General features: G+C 39.1%; 1 long non-coding RNA gene across 1 annotated transcript in view; it reads right to left on the reverse strand.

The window, feature by feature from the left end:
* LOC113599991 (uncharacterized) overlaps positions 1-16,026 on the reverse strand; it is a 78,515-nt gene extending 62,489 nt beyond the window's left edge. The window contains exons 1-2 of the long non-coding RNA XR_003420993.2: positions 14,548-16,026; positions 13,772-13,943 (exon numbers count right to left, since the gene is read on the reverse strand). This is a non-coding gene — a long non-coding RNA (uncharacterized LOC113599991). The remainder of the gene's footprint in view (positions 1-13,771; positions 13,944-14,547) is intronic.
* Between the last annotated feature and the right edge of the window lie 306 nt (positions 16,027-16,332).

Below are 16,332 nucleotides of genomic sequence, written 5' to 3' on the forward strand. Positions count from 1 at the left end.
TATATATATATATATATATATATATATATATATATGTATATATATCTCAAAAGCAACAAATATTAGACAGGACCAGAGAACACCACCAGAAACTCCAACTCACAAGCATCATAATGGCAATAAATTCATATCTTTCAGTACTCACTCTAAACGTCAATGGACTCAATGCTCCAATCAAAATACATAGGGTAACAAAATGGATAAGAAAACAAGATCCATCTATATGCTGTTTACAAGAGGCCCACTTTAGACCTAAAGACACCTTCAGATTGAAAATAAGGGGATGGAGAACCATCTGTCATGCTAATGGTCAACAAAAGAAAGCCGGAGTAGCCATACTTATAGCAGACAATCTATACTTTAAAATAAAGACTGTATCAAGAGATGCAGAAGGGTATTATATCATAATCAAGGGGTCTATCCACCAGGAAGACCTAGCAATTGTAAACGTTTATGCACCAAATGTGCAAGCACCCATATATATGAATCAATTAATCACAAACATAAAGAAACTCATTGATAGTAATGCCATAATAGTAGGAGACTTCAACACCCCACTCACAGCAATGGACAGATCATCTAATCAAAAAATCAACAAGGAAACAATGGCTTTGAATGACACACTGGACCAGATGGACTTAACAGATATTCAGAACATTTCATCCTAAAGCAGCAGAATATACATGCTTCTCCAGTGCACATGGAACGTTTTCCAGAATAAACCATATACCTGGACACAAATCAGCCCTAAGTAAGTACAAAAAGATCAAGTTCATACCGTGCATATTTTCAGACCACAACACTATGAAACTCAAAATCAACCACAAGAAAAAATTTGGAAAGGCAAAAAATACTTAGAGACTGAAGAACACCCTACTAAAGCATGAATGGGTTAACCAAGAAGTTAAAGAGGAAATTGAAAAGTATATGGGAGTCAATGAAAATCTGGGACGCAGCAAAGGCAGTCATAAGAGGGAAGCATATAGCAATCCAGGCCTTCCTACAGAAGGAAGAAAGATCTCAGATACACAACCTAACCTTATGCCTTAAGGAGCTGGAAAAGAACAGCAAATAAAACCCAAAACCAGCAGAAGACAGGAAATAATAAAGATTAGAGCAGAAATTGATGCTATCAAAACCAAAAAAAACAGTGAACAGATCAATGAAACCAGAACCTGGTTCGTTGAAAGAATTAACACAATTGACAAACCCCTAGCCAGTTTGATCAAAAAGAAATAGGAAAGGACCCAATTAAATAAAATCAAGCATGAAAGAGGAGAGATCACAACCAACACAGCAGAAATAAAAACAATAGTAAGAGAATATTATGAGCAACTATATTCCAATAAAATGGGCAATCTGGAAGAAATGGACAAATTCCTAGAAACATATACATTACCAAAACTGAAACAGGAAGAAATAGAAAATTTTAACAGACCCATAACCAGTAAGGAAATGGAATTAGTAATCAAAAATCTCCCAAAAAACGAGAGTCCAGGGACAGAAGGCTTTCCAGGGGAATTCTACCAAACATTTAAGGAAGAGTTAACACCTCTTCTCTTGAAGCTGTTCCAAAAAATAGAAATGGAAGGAACACTTCCAAACTCCTTCTATGAAGCCAGCATTACCTTGATTCCAAAACCAGAGACCCCACTAAAAAGGAGAACCACAGACCAATTTCCCTAATGAACATGGATGCAAAAATCCTCAACAAGATATTAGCTAACTGGATCCAACAATACATTAAAAAAATTATTCACCACGACCAAGTGGGATTTATACCTGGGATGCAGGGCTGGTTCAATATCCGCAAAACAATTAACGTGATTCATCACATCAATAAAAGAAAAGACAAGAACCATACGATCCTCTCAATAGATGCAGAGAAAGCATTTGACAAAATACAACATCCTTTCTTGATAAAAACCCTCAAGAAAGTAGGGATAGAAGGAGCATACATCGAGATCATAAAAGCCATATATGAACAACCCAACACTAACATCATCCTCAATGGGGAAAAACTGACAGCTTTCCACTTAAGGTCAGGAACAAGACAGGGATGTCCACTGTCACCACTGTTATTCAACATAGTATTGGAAGTGTTAGCCTCTGCAATCAGACAACACAAAGAAATAAAAGGCATTCCAAATCGGCCAGGAGGAGGTCAAACTTTCACTCTTCGCAGATGACATGATAGTCTATATGGACAACCCAAAAGATTCCACCAAAAAACTGCTAGAACTGATTCATGAATTCAGCAAAGTTGCAGGATATAATATCAACGCACAGAAATCGGTTGCATTCCTATATACCACCAATGAAGCAACAGAAAGAGAAATCAAGGAATGATCCCATTTACAGTTGCACCAAAAACCATGAACAAATCTAACCAAAGAGGTGAAAAATCTATACACTGAAAACTATAGAGAGCTTATGAAAGAAATTGAAGAAGACACACACAAAAAAAAGGAAAAAGATTCCATGCTCCTGGATAGGAAGAACAAATATTTTTTAAATGTCGATACTACCCAAAGCAATCTACATATTCAATGCAGTCCCTATCAAAATAACACCATCATTCTTCACAGAGCTAAAACAAATAATCCTAAAGTTTGTATGGAACCAGAAAAGACCCTGAATAGACAAAGCAATATTGAAAAAGAAAACCAGAGCAGGAGGCATCACAATCCCAGACTTCAAGCTATACTACAAAGCTGTAATCATCAAAACAGTATGGTACTGGCCCAAGAACAGACACTTAGATCAATGGAACAGAATAGAGAACCCAGAAATGGACCCACAAATGTATGGCCAACTAATCTTTGACAGAGCAGGAGAGAACATCCAGTGGAATAAAGACAGTCTCGTCAGCAAGTGGTGCTGGGAAAACTGGACGGCGACATGCAGAAGAATGAACCTGGACCCCTTTCTTACACCATACACAAAAATCAACTCAAAATGGGTGAAAGACCTCAATGTAAGACAGGAAGCCATCAAAATCCTCGAAGAGAAAGCAGGCAAAAACCTCTTTGATCTGGCCCGCAGCAACTTCTTACTCAACACATCTCTGGAGGTAAGGGAAACAAAAATGAACTACTGGGACCTCATCAAAATAAAAAGCTTCTGCACAGCGAAAGAAACAATCAGCAAAACTAAAAGGCAACTGACAGAATGAGGGACAATATTTGCAAATGACATATCAGATAAAGGGTTAGTATCCAAGATCTATAAAGAGCTTATCAAACTCAACACCCAAAAAACAAAGAATCCAGTGAAGAAATGGGCAAAAGACGAATAGACACTTCTCCAAAGAAGACATCCAGATGGCCAATCGACACATGAAAAAATGTTCAACATCACTCATCATCAGGGAAATACAAATCAAAACCACATGAGATACCATCTCACACCTGTCAAAATGGCTAACATTAAGAACTCAGTCAGCAACAGATGTTGGCGAGGATACAGAGAAAGAGGATCTCTTTTGCATTGTTGGTGGCAATGCAAGCTGGTGCAGTCACTCTGGAAAACAGTATGGAGGTTCCTCAAAAAAACTAAAAATAGAACTCCCCTACAACCCAGCAATTGCACTACTAGGCATTTATCCAAGGGACACAGCTATGCTGTTTTGAAGGGACACATGCACCCACATGTTTATAGCAGCATTGTCAACAATAGCCAAAGTATGGAAAGAGCCCAGATGTCCATCAATGGATGAATGGATAAAGATTTGGTGTATATATATATATATATATATATATATATATATATATATACACACACACACACACACACACACACACAATGGAGTATTACTCAGCAATCAAAAAGAATGAAATCTTGCCATTTGCAACTACATGGATGGAACTGGAGGGTATTATGCTAAGTGAAATTAGTCAGCCAGAGTAAGACAAAAATCATATGACTTCACTCATATGAGAAGTTTAAGAGAGAAAACAGATGAACATAAGGGAAGGGAAACAAAAATAATATAAAAACAGGGAAGGGGACAAAACAGAAGAGACTCATAAATATGGAGAACAAACTGAGGGTTAATGGAGGGGTTGTGGGAGGGGGGATGAGCTAAATGGGGAAGGGGCACTAAGGAATCTACTCCTGAAATCATTGTTTCACTATATGCTGACTAATTTGGATGTAAATTTTGAAACATAAAAAATAAAATTAAAAAAAAAAGACAAAGTAAAAAAAGAATTCTGAGGTGGATGCCTGTTTCTTTTGTAATATGAATAAGCCACATTGTATGTTTTCTAATTAAACATAGTAACAGTATATAGTTGACATGTTCACATAATCATTAAGACAGCACACAAATAAAGAAAATAGTTAATTATCTTATTCAATCCCTTCCCTTTCACACTTTCCTCCCCTTGAAGTAATGTGTGTAAGGAGCCCTGTATTTCTCTTCCTACATTCTTTTCCAAACCTAAACACGAGAATTTATAAACCTAACAGAGATGCTCATTTTCTGAAAGTGGGATGATACTGTATACATGTTTCTGAAACCTGTTTTCTCGCCGAAAAATATACATCATAAATAACCATGGAGGTCAGCACGTCAGATCTGACTCTCTTTGGGGTGAAAGCTTCCATTCCCTAGATGCTGGGAATTTCTGCTGGTGACAGCAATCTCTCCTGGGCACTACCTTGGCATCCGAGAACTGCCTCACCCAGGGTAATGCCCCTTCCCAGTGACTGCCTGCTGCCAGTGATTGACTGATGTGGGAATACAAAAGCCAACCTTTCGTCTCCACTGGGATGGATCTGAACAGCTGTCTCAGCTCCAGAGCACCCTCATAGCATTGGCTGAGGCCTCAGTGGAAATCTTTTGTGGGTCAGCTTGTCTTTCTGCCCAGTCTTGCCTTCTCTCACCTCCTAACTGGGGTATCTCCTGAGAGCTCTAACCAAAAACCTTCTTCACGAAACTCCCCCCTCAGGGTCCATTTCACCCTGAACTGAGACAATTGGCTATGTGAGGGAGACGGAGGTAGGTAATGGGGACGTAAATAAGCCAGCTGACAGATATTATGTAGAGTTTTATAGTGATTTTAGTGCAACATAAATTTGGGCGATGATTCTCGAAGTGTGGTGCTTGGACCATCAGCACTGGCACAGCATCACTTCTTGGAACTGGTTAGAAATACAAATTCCTAGGGCCCACCCAAGAACTATTCAGTCGGTAACTCTCGAGGGGGTTGGTTAGGACATCTGTATTTTAACAACTCTTCCAGGTGATTCTGATGTCACTGACCTTTGAGAACCACTGGCGTAGGGAGTATGATTCATTCAACACTCAATACCTAACATGAAAAACAAGAGGACATGTGTGTCATTGATGGAAGAAATGATTATAGAGTAAGAGTGATAACACTGAGCATTTAGGGGCACCTGGATGGCTCAGTTGGTTAAGCGTCTGGCTTCGGCTCAGGTCGTGATCTTATGGTTCATGAGTTCGAGCCCTGCCTCGGGCTCTGTGCTGACAGCTCAGAGCCTGGAGCCTATTTCAGATTCTGTTCTCCATCCCTCTCTCTGACCCTCCCCCACTTGTGCTCTCTCTCACTCTCAAAAATAAAAAGTAAAACTAAAAAAAGAATTTTTTTTTAAACTGAGCATTTAGTCTTTATTCTCCTATTTCTGGGCTACTATGCAGATTACGTATTTATTGTGGAATCGGTTACGGAAGCATGTTAGAAATGTGCAGATGTTGGGGTGCCTGGGTGGCGCAGTCAGTTAAGCGTCCGACTTCAGCCAGGTCACGATCTCGCGGTCCGTGAGTTCGAGCCCCGCGTCAGGCTCTGGGCTGATGGCTCAGAGCCTGGAGCCTGTTTCCGATTCGGTGTCTCCCTCTCTCTCTGCTCCTCCCCCGTTCATGCTCTGTCTCTCTCTGTCCCAAAAATAAATAAACGTTGAAAAAAAAAAAAAAAAGAAATGTGCAGATGTGAACATCGAGCTATGGAGATAGTAATTCCCTTCCCACAGGAAGAATCAAGTGGCTTGGAAGAGAGTAGAACCAGCCATTCCAGAGCCCTGTGACCACTCCTGATAATTAAATCTCACTTTTTTTTTTTTAGTTTTTTAAAAAATATTTTGTTTTATGTAATCTTCACACCCAATATGGGGCTTGAACTCTTGACCCTGAGATCAAGAGTCTCATGCTATACCTACTGAGCCAGCCAGCTACAGTGAACGACATGGAAATCCCACTGATTAATTTCTGTTAAGAGCTGCCATAACCTGTCCAGGTTAAACACCTCTTAAGGCACAGTGGGTCCTCAGAGATGAACTCAAGAGGAGAGAGGAGTAAATTGGATAAGGAAAGACCTTAAACAGTGATATTTAATGTAGCTAGAGGGCTGGCTTCCCAGGAGGGTGGCTTTCAATGCAAATTACCACATTGGACACAATAGCCATGTTTAAACCTAGTAATCACTAACCAAGAAGACAGACTTCAATTTAATGGATTGATGTCATAAGAAGTCACCCTCAAGGAGAGGATGTGGTCACATTTAGCATCCAATAGAGTGCAAATACAATTTTAAATATACTTTCTAAAAAGTTTTATTGAGGGGCGCCTGGGTGGCTCAGTTCAGTGTCCAACTTTGATTTCAGTTCAGGTCATGATCTCACGGTCCCAAGATTGGGCCCCCATCCAGCTCAACACTGGGCAGGGAGCTTGCTTATGATTCTCTCCCTTTCCCTCTGCCTCTCCCCAGCACTTTCTCTCTCTCTCTCTCTCTCTCTCTCAAAAAAAAAAAAAAAAGTATTAAAGCAGAAACATAGAAAACATAAGGACAGGAGTCCTAAACTCTGGATTGAAGATTAGGAAATGCATCATAGATGAAGGAGAATTTCACCATACTTGAAAACATGGTCTGAGAGTCAGTAAAATCTGTTTTTAGAATCAGCCAGATTAGAGCTAGTGCATTATAACAGTCTCAGTGGCATGAGACTATTTCAAACTTCATGTTGCAAAGCTCAATTAAGTCACGTGTGTTAGAGGTCAGCTGGGCCAGGCCGAGTCTGATTGGCCCAGTTTCTATTCCATATGTCTCATTCTAGGGCTCAGGCTGAGGGGGCAGCAGCCACATAAGAAAAGCTCTTTTTCATGGCAATGACAGGCACAAGAGTACTTGGCCAAGTACGGAAGCACATTTCCAGCCTCTCTTTACCATCTCTTCTGCTAATCTCCAACTGAGCAATCAAGTTACCTGGTTGAGCTCCAAAGATTAGGGAAGAAGACTCTTCCCATGGTGATGGGAAAAACTGCCAAAGTATATGTCAGCTGACCTGGTTACTGAAAGGGATGAAGTATTGGGGCCATTTCAATCTCTTGATAATTCAATAATTCAATCTCTTCAGTTACCTTAAGCAGGAAACAACCGATGGCAATAACAGTAGCAAATTCACAGTGTTTAAACGGATTAAGAAATTGCTGGATAATCATAACTGATAGACAAAAAGAAAAAAGAAAATTATCTGTCATTTGCTTATTACTAAATATTTATTCCAGCCACTGTGATAGGTCCTAGAAAGACCTACTTATAGAAAGCTACTATTATAGAGAGCCATTGCTTAGCTGAGTGTGATAGGGGAAGCCAAGAGATTAAAAATATAAAACACAATGTATGTACAGCTTGTGCAAATTTATAAATATAGGTACCCATGATATGTGCATTTCTGATATATCCCAATAAGAAATTGGGGCAAAGTAGTGGGTATGGTGAGAACATGGAAGAAAGACAGTCCAACTCTGTTTAAGTCCTGCAAGACCTCCCAGTGGAAAAGATTCATGACCATGAGTTTGAAAAGAAAGAGTAAAAAGAATAGAGGTTGCTAAGGTGGTTAGGCTGGAAAGTTAAGCAGATAGAACATATTCTAGAACAAGGTGGCTGAGCTCTCAGTGCTTAAGCACTGAGCTCTCAGTGCTTAATTCCAAGGAGTGTGGGAATTAAGTGTATTTAGAGACCAAGACAGAAGTCAGTCACAGAACTAGGTCACACAAGAGAGGAGGGATCTGCTGTCATTAAACCAATGACTCCAGACACTCTAGAGACGAGGCTTGGACATGAGCTTATGTCAAGTTCCATCTGTCGGTTAGGGTAGAGCTCATTGTACACTTTCAAGCCCCATTTTCGTTGATCTTAGGACTAAGTAGGACCTGATTCTACTGAAAAGTTTTAAAATTTTTCCTCTAGGAAAAAAAAGACCAACTACCGTAGCCCTAACACGTGGGTTTTAAGATATACACTGTATTTCATGGTCCTCATAAACAAAACACTTACAACATTTTAGAAAAACAAAATATGTTGAGAAGAGTCTTTATTCTAAATTTAAAGGATTCAGAAGTATATCAAAATATTAATAATTTCAAAAAATTAAAAATACTCTTCATTGTTAAAAGTCTTCTTACAAAGGAAATCCCAAGATGAAAGCTAGTTTTACTAGAAAACTCTACCCAAACTTCAAGGTACAGATAAGCTTTAATCTTAATCAATAGATAACTCCCTCTAATTAATTTTATGAGATAGTATAACCTTGATACCCAAATCAGTAAGGACATGATGAAAAGGGAAACTTGCAAATTGATCTCACTCATTAATATGTATGAAAAAATCCTAAATGAAATATTAGCAAGTCAATTCCAACAGTGTAACAGCAAGAATATATCGTGACCAAGTTGAGTTTATCCTGGGCGTGCAAAGTACATTTAAATTACAAAATCAATTAATGTAATTCACAACATTAACAGGCGAAAGAAAAAAAAATGTGGTCATCTGGATAGATGCATAAAAGCACTCAGTATCAGTCAATGTATATTTATGATTTAAAAAAATTATTGCCAAGCAAAGAATAGCTTGGAACTTCTTTAACCTCATAAAGACAGAGACTGTGACTTGCCTTTTACTGTCCATTAGCTCCTTCTTTCTTAGGTAAATAATCTTGCAATTTGGGAGAGAATAGCAATGTGGACTACAATAAAACTACATTTATTAACTTCACTTGTAGCTGCTTGTGGTTGTCCATGAAACTAAGGACAAATTTCATGTGAGACCTCTGAGAAGTCCTCTAAACAGGAAGTGATTCTATTTCTCTTTCCTTTTTTTTTTTTCTTACTTCCTCCTTCTTGCTCCTCAAAAAATGGGTGGAGACCTAGCAGCTATGTGGAGCCATGAAACGACTTTGGAAGGGCAATTGGTGTGAAGAATGGTGGAGGAAAATACTAAAGAGCTACATTCCTCATGATTTTATGTAGCTGCTGTGTCCATCCTTGGACTGCTTACTTCTGTACTACCTTAAATAATTGAATAGACCCCCCCCTGTAGATAAACTACTCTTGTCCTGGATTTTCTAAAAACAATTTGTGAAGAATATAATCTGGAGACGACTTTAATAATAGAATTTGCCAAAAAGAAAACTCAGAAGTAAGTGTTATACTTCACGGTGAAACGTTAAAAGTATTTATTTTAGGTGCGTCTGGGTGGCTTAGTTGGTTAAGTGTCTGACTCTTGATTTTGGCTCAGGTCATTATCTCAGGGTTCGTGGGTTTGAACTCCACTTCGGGGGTGCTGTCACTTGTAGAACTTGTTCGGGATTCTCTCTCTCCCGTTCTCTTTGCCCCTACCCCGCTCATGCTCTGGCTCTCTCTCAAAATAAGTAAATAAACTTTCTGAAAATAAAAGTATTTATCTTAAAATCAGAGTCAAACAAGACGTAGGACTTCTGATTAGTGTTGTACTGGAAAGTCTAGCCAGTTAATAGAGAGGTATAAAAATACATGGTTTTCAAAAGAAGGAAAAAATACTTTGCTATTTGCAGAATAGCAAATAGATAAAAAAGCAAAATAATCTACAAATAAATTGTTAGAATTAAGGAGAGGATTTAGCAACATTACCGGATTCACTCTGAATACCAGCACAAAGGTAGAAAATTCAGTTTAAAATGCCTTAAGAGTGGAATGCTTTGTTGGCTCAATCAGTAGGGCTGTGACTCTTGATCTTGGGGTTGTGAGTTTGAGCCCCATTTTGGGTATAGAGGTTACTCAAAAATAAAACCTTTGAGGCACCTGGGTGGCTCAGTCGGTTAAGCGTCCAACTTCGGCTCAGGTCATGATCTCGCGGTCTGTGGGTTCGAGCCCCGCGTCTGGCTCTGTGCTGACAGCTCAGAGCCTGGAGCCTGCTCCAGATTCTGTGTCTCTGCCCCTCCCCCCGGCTCATGCTCTGTCTTTCTGTCTTTCTGTCTCTGTCTCTGTCTGTCTCTCTTTCAAAAATAAACATTAAAACAAAACAAAGGCAAGTAACAAAAAGAGTGACAACTGTCCACAACTGACTACTAGTCTCTATGGACATAATTACTTTTAAGAGAACTAATGTTCTAACAACTTTTATGACCTCCTCTGGGTCATATGGCTTCTATGCCATTTGATTACAACTATCCTTTGCTCAGTGGATATACTGAGGGGCAGGGTTGTAATTCTACCCCCTTTCCTATCAGATTTCTGATAGAACATTTAAACAATAAGTAAGCATAGTCTCTAGACAGATTGATCTCTCACAGGAATTTTCAAAGCATGGCACATTCCTTTCTTTTGTGGGAAAAATACAAATTCCATGTAAGAATAGGAAATTCAGGACCTTAATAGTAAATATAACAATAATATTGTTAAATACATATATTGCTATATTTAAGCTCAACAGATTGCTGAATTTCATGTGTATTTACTCATTTGTTTTTGTAATAACCCTATGAGGTAGGAATTATTGTTCCAACTTACACTGTGTTTTGGGGAGACTGTATTTTCTGAAAATTATCCATACTACTTTCATCCCAAATTTTCTCCTAAAATGAAAAAGAATGCTCCCACGACTGATGCCCAGGGACTTCAGCCTATAAACATAGCTCCCCAAGAATCTTAAATAGTTGATTGGAGGACATTCCATTGTCGGTTGCCTGGTTCCTTCTATGTCTTTCCAGCCTTCATCTTAATCAGTGCGACAAACCCATGCATCTGAATTCAATCCCTTTTAATTCTGTTCCCTTGTCCTTCATTCCAGGGAACCCGCTTTATTCCTGTATTCAGACTACACATAAATGATAAAACAGATCTCCAGATATATGTAACAAAGGCAATGGTTCAGAGTGGCAGGGAAGGGATGCTAATTTTAACAAATAGTGATGGATTAATTGTTTATCCATACGGAGAAAACATAACATATTGATTTCTACCTCACATTGCACACAAAAATTAAATCTAAATGGATTGCTAATCTATATATGGAAAGTAAAACATAAAACTTTAAGAAGAAACATAGGATAATGTATTTGTGGCTTTGGGGTATACAGAAATTTTTTGAACAGCGTGCAAAAAGCTCTAACCGTAAAATTTTTTAAAAATAATAAATCATATAAAATTAAGAAATTCCATTTGTCAAAAAGGGACCATGAAGAAATCAAAAAGCAAAATCTTGACTAAAAGAATATGTTTGGAATGCACACATTCAACAAATAATGTTTATCTTAAACACATAAATATTTCCTATAAATTAACAACAAAATCACAGATAACCTATAGAAAAATGTGCAAAATACTTGAAAAAGCACATTTTAAAGAAGATAGCCAAATGCCCAAAGAAACATTTTAAAGAAGTAATTTATTTCAGTAGCCATAAGTGAAATGCAAATAAAACCACAATGAGATGGTATATACACCTACTAGAATTGATAAAATGTAAAAAGCAGACACCATCAAGTTTTGATCTGGCTGTGGACTGATTGTAACTCCCATGCACACAGTTCATGGAAATGTAAATTAGCATAAGCACTTTGGATCTGGAAGTATTCATTAAGTTTAATACACGAATACTTTATGGCCCAGAATTTCCATTCCTATATATATAAATAGATGCATGCTTACAAAAGATACATACTAGAATGTTCATGGTAGTAATTTTTAATAGCCTAAAATACAAAACTACCAAATGCTCATCAAAAGTTAGAAGGAAGGGGCCAGCTAGGTGGTTCATTCTGTTGAGTATCTGCCCTACATCGGGCTCAGGTTCTGCACTGACAGTGCGGGGCCTGCTTGGGATTCTCTCTCCTATCCCTCTCTCTCTCTGTCCCTCGCCCTGCTCTTTACAAAAAAAGTTAGATGGAAGAATAAGTTGTAGTAATCACTCACAGAGTAATACTATACACCCACACACCTTTGAGAATAAACCATCTGCAAATCTCAGAAACATAATATGGAAAGAAAGAAACCAGACACACAATATATATAGTATATGAGTTCTTATATATAAAGCACTTCTATAGGCAGAACTGGTCTACTAGCTAGAAATCAGGATAGTGATTCCTTGGTGAAGGGATGGTGTAGTGTCTGGAAGGAGGGAGGGCCTTCTGGGGTGTTGGTTATAGACGTATTAAGTTTGTAAAAATTTATCAAAATGTACAATGTTGAAATGTGAACCTTTATATATGCATATTATACTTGATAAAATAAAGTCCCAGCTCAGGATGACATTACAGCCCATCCAGGTGGGGACTTGCTTCCTGAGACAGAAAACTAAAACTCAGGAGGGAGGAGTAGCTGTTCAGGAATTTTGACAGAAGTAGATTTACTGTAACAGGTGGATTTTCTGTGAAGCAAAGGACACTTCAAACTTCAGGGCTCCTCCCAGCCCGGGACCACACCAATTCAAGTCACGCTACTTTGCAGTTGGTTGTGGCACAGAAACGTGTATTTCAGGCCTCCTTGTGGCAAAGGTGATGCAGACACCTCTGAAGAGCCTCTGCAGAGGAAATCGTTTGGAGGAGAAAAGACTCATTTCCTCTTATGAATGGATTCCTTATTTCCTTTGAGAAGACCTCCACACAGTTATATGAACACATCAGACAACTTTGAAGGTTTAGGAAAAAACTAAAGCAAGCTAAATGTGAGGGAAAGAATTGAAAACTATGAGCTAGCTAACTGTTGTATTCCCCATGAGGGAAAGGTACCTAGGAAGTAAAACCCTTCACAGAGAATGCGTTTGCAGGTGTCCCCCCGTGTTGCAAGTCTTGTTCCCTTCGTTCTGGCTTGCTTTCTTTTCAGAGTAATGTTAACTGACCGTCAGATATGAAAATCTTGACCCATCTTTGGGAAATCTCCTCCCTTGTCTATTGTTTGTTAGAGTTATCCCAGCCTTCGTCTGTCCCCTTCCCCCTAGGGTTCATGGCCTCAATTGTGAGTTATTCAACCTGGAGTACTGCCCTGGAGACTCTTAAAGAACAGTTCAGGTTGACTTTGGTGTCCTTTTTTTTTTTAATTTTCATTTTAGAGAGAGAGGGAGCACAGGCAGGGGAAAGGGGCAGAGGGATAGAGAGGAGAGAGAGAGAGAGGGGAGAGAGAATCTTAAACAGGCTCCGCACTCAGTGCATACCCCAATGCTAGGCCCAATCCCACTACCCTGGGATCATGACCTGAGCTAAAATCAAGAGTCAGACGCTCAACCAACTGAGCCACCCAGGAGCCCCTTGACTTTGGTGTTCTAAGCTTCCCCAGCACAACTTAGACTGGACATAGCCCCACCAAGTTCAGCCATTTTCCTGGTCTCCCACCTACTGTGAATCATAGCTATTTCTTTATTTTTTCCCCCAGTCTTCAGTGGTCAACTGATCACATAAACACATTTGCACACACGATGAAAGCAAAGATTAATTCTCAAATACCCATAATCAAAAAAGCTTAAGCTTAGAAAGGAGAAGATGATGTTCTCACCACTCCATCACCTTCAAGGGTATTCCAGACTACAGTGAAATCTGCCCTTCTGTGGAGGTGTGGAGCACTGTCAGTTTCTGGATTTCATCTCCTCCTGCAGCTGTCAAACTGCAGTCTGCAAGGCCTACTGGAAACAAAGCTGCCCGTTACTGAGTGAGGTGTTCCACTGGACCTGTAAGGACAAAGCTGAAATCTCAAAAAAATGCTTTGTAGGGGCAGGGATAACTTCAGACATGACACCAAGCTCTGTTTTCCCTTGCTTAGTGTGAGCGTGTGTGTGTGTGTGTGTGTGTGTGTGTGTGTGTGTAAGTGTGTGTGTGAGAGAGAGATTGTTGATGGCAAGCAAGGGTGACATCGTCATAGAATTGATTGCATTCTTATTGCTCCCTTGGCCTAGAACAGTGAATCTCAATATATGGCCCCAGACAAGAGAATTGGCATGACCTGCAAACTTGTTAGACGTTAAAATTATCAGGTCCCACTGCCAAACTTCTCAATCCGAAACTCTGGAAGTGGGGCCCAGTAATCTAGAACCTCCACCCCGCTTCCTTCTAGCGCTCTGCCTGGCCAGCATGGCCCCATATATCAGACCTCTTTGTGGCCCCTTCCCCAAACCCAAAACCCTGTTTGCTGAGCAGAACAGAAGTGCCCTGAATTCCTCTGTCCTCTGTACTTTCAGGGCAATTTGGACATATGTACAACTCTCCATTATAGCACATATCACATTTTCTAAAATAGTTTTCCACCCACTTCCACCCACTTCTATTTCAACTTACTTCTATCTTATGATGCCAGCTGCAGTCAAAGGTGTAACAGAGGAGCATTCTTTCACTGACAATGTTGGCCCAGTAGTCATGCGTGTTGAAGTAAGTCACTGGAGAAAGACAGCATCAATGACACAGTCCTGAAATTTTCATAGATATCTCTTTCTCCATTCTCAAACCTCAAGAGAAACACAACCCAATAAAGTCGTTATTAAGAAAAGAAAGAAGTTGATGAGCTGGAGAAGATTAAAAAGCAGATCAGTGATGGGGTGAATGCTGAATCCTTGCCCTCTTGCTGGGTGTAGATGACTCTGCCATTTCTTAATTAAGCAGTCTTTTGCTGTTGCCATTCTGAAGGCTTCAGACATCCGGGCTTCTCATATATTGGGTTGCATATCTTCACCTTTTAAAGGAAACATGTGGTTAGAAGCTTATGAGCCAGGTATGGATGTTTGAGATACACTTGCAAACAGGCTCACCTTGTCTCATTGGGATGACTTCTTGATTATAAATTAGGTGCTTTGGGAGACTACAGAATTCTTTTATAGATAACTGAGTATAATTAGAAAATTACTGCTCAAGCAAACTATAAACAATTTTTATTTTTGATTTTTTAATCTAATTTGTTGTCAAATTGCTTTCCATACAACACCCAGGGCTCATCCCAACAGGTGCCCTCCTCAATATCCATCACCCACCTTCCCTTCCCTCCCACCTCCCCCATCAACCCTCAGTTTGTCCTCAGTTTTTAAGAGTCTCTTATGTTTTGGCTCCCTCCCTCTCTAACCTCTTTTATTTTCTCCTTCCCCTCCCCCATGGTCTTCTGTTAAGTTTCTCAGGATCCACATAAGTGAAAACATATGGTATCTGTCTTTCTCTGTATGGCTTATTTCACTTAGCATCACACTCTCCAGTTCCATCCACGTTGCTACAAAGGGCCATATTTCATTCTTTCTCATTGCCAAGCAGTATTCCATTGTATATATAAACCACACCTTCTTTATCCATTCGTCAGTTGATGGACATTTAGGCTCTTTCCATAATTTGGCTATTGTTGAAAGTGCTGCTATAAACCTTGGGGTACATGTGCCCCTATGCATCAGCACTCCTGTATCCCTTGGGTAAATTCCCAGCAACAATTTTTAAAAGTAAGTACTAAGGGTGTAAATTCTGGGAGAATTCAGCTCACTTTCCATTCTGCGTTGGTAAATCATAGCCGGATACTTGGAGCCGTATCTGAGATCTCTGCAAATCAATTAATTCCTGTTTTTGTTTTGTATTGGAATCAGCTCCATGAAATGCTTTTCATACAATTGGGCTTTTGTGTGAGAGCCAAGGAGCTAGATTTTCCTCGCAGATAGTGTTTTTGAAAAATTGAGTCAATTGTTTCCATGGCTCTTCTCTCCTGGTACTTTCAAGACAATGTAATGCTTTCTTATCGTTGACTCCCATTACTTTGAAGTTTATTGATAATGAAAATGAGCAAGAAGTCCTAATAGATAATGGACAATAAGGGAATCAAACTATAAGGTATTCCTAAAATATTTTCATGTATCACATAATTTAGTTATGCTATAGTATACCACTCCAAAGGATAGAAATAAGCATTTCTCAATGCTTCTGTTTATATTTTGTAAATGGATAACAAAAGGACATCTTCCCATCATGCTGTTTTAATAATTAATAATAATGATAATAATAATTAATAAAATAAAAATAATGCATGTCTTTTTTGGATAATTAGAAAATAAAAACATGTAAACATATAAAAAGATACAACCACACACAATCCCATTA

Source organism: Acinonyx jubatus, chromosome C2, assembly GCF_027475565.1.
Source record: "Acinonyx jubatus isolate Ajub_Pintada_27869175 chromosome C2, VMU_Ajub_asm_v1.0, whole genome shotgun sequence".
Classification (NCBI taxonomy): domain Eukaryota; kingdom Metazoa; phylum Chordata; class Mammalia; order Carnivora; family Felidae; genus Acinonyx; species Acinonyx jubatus.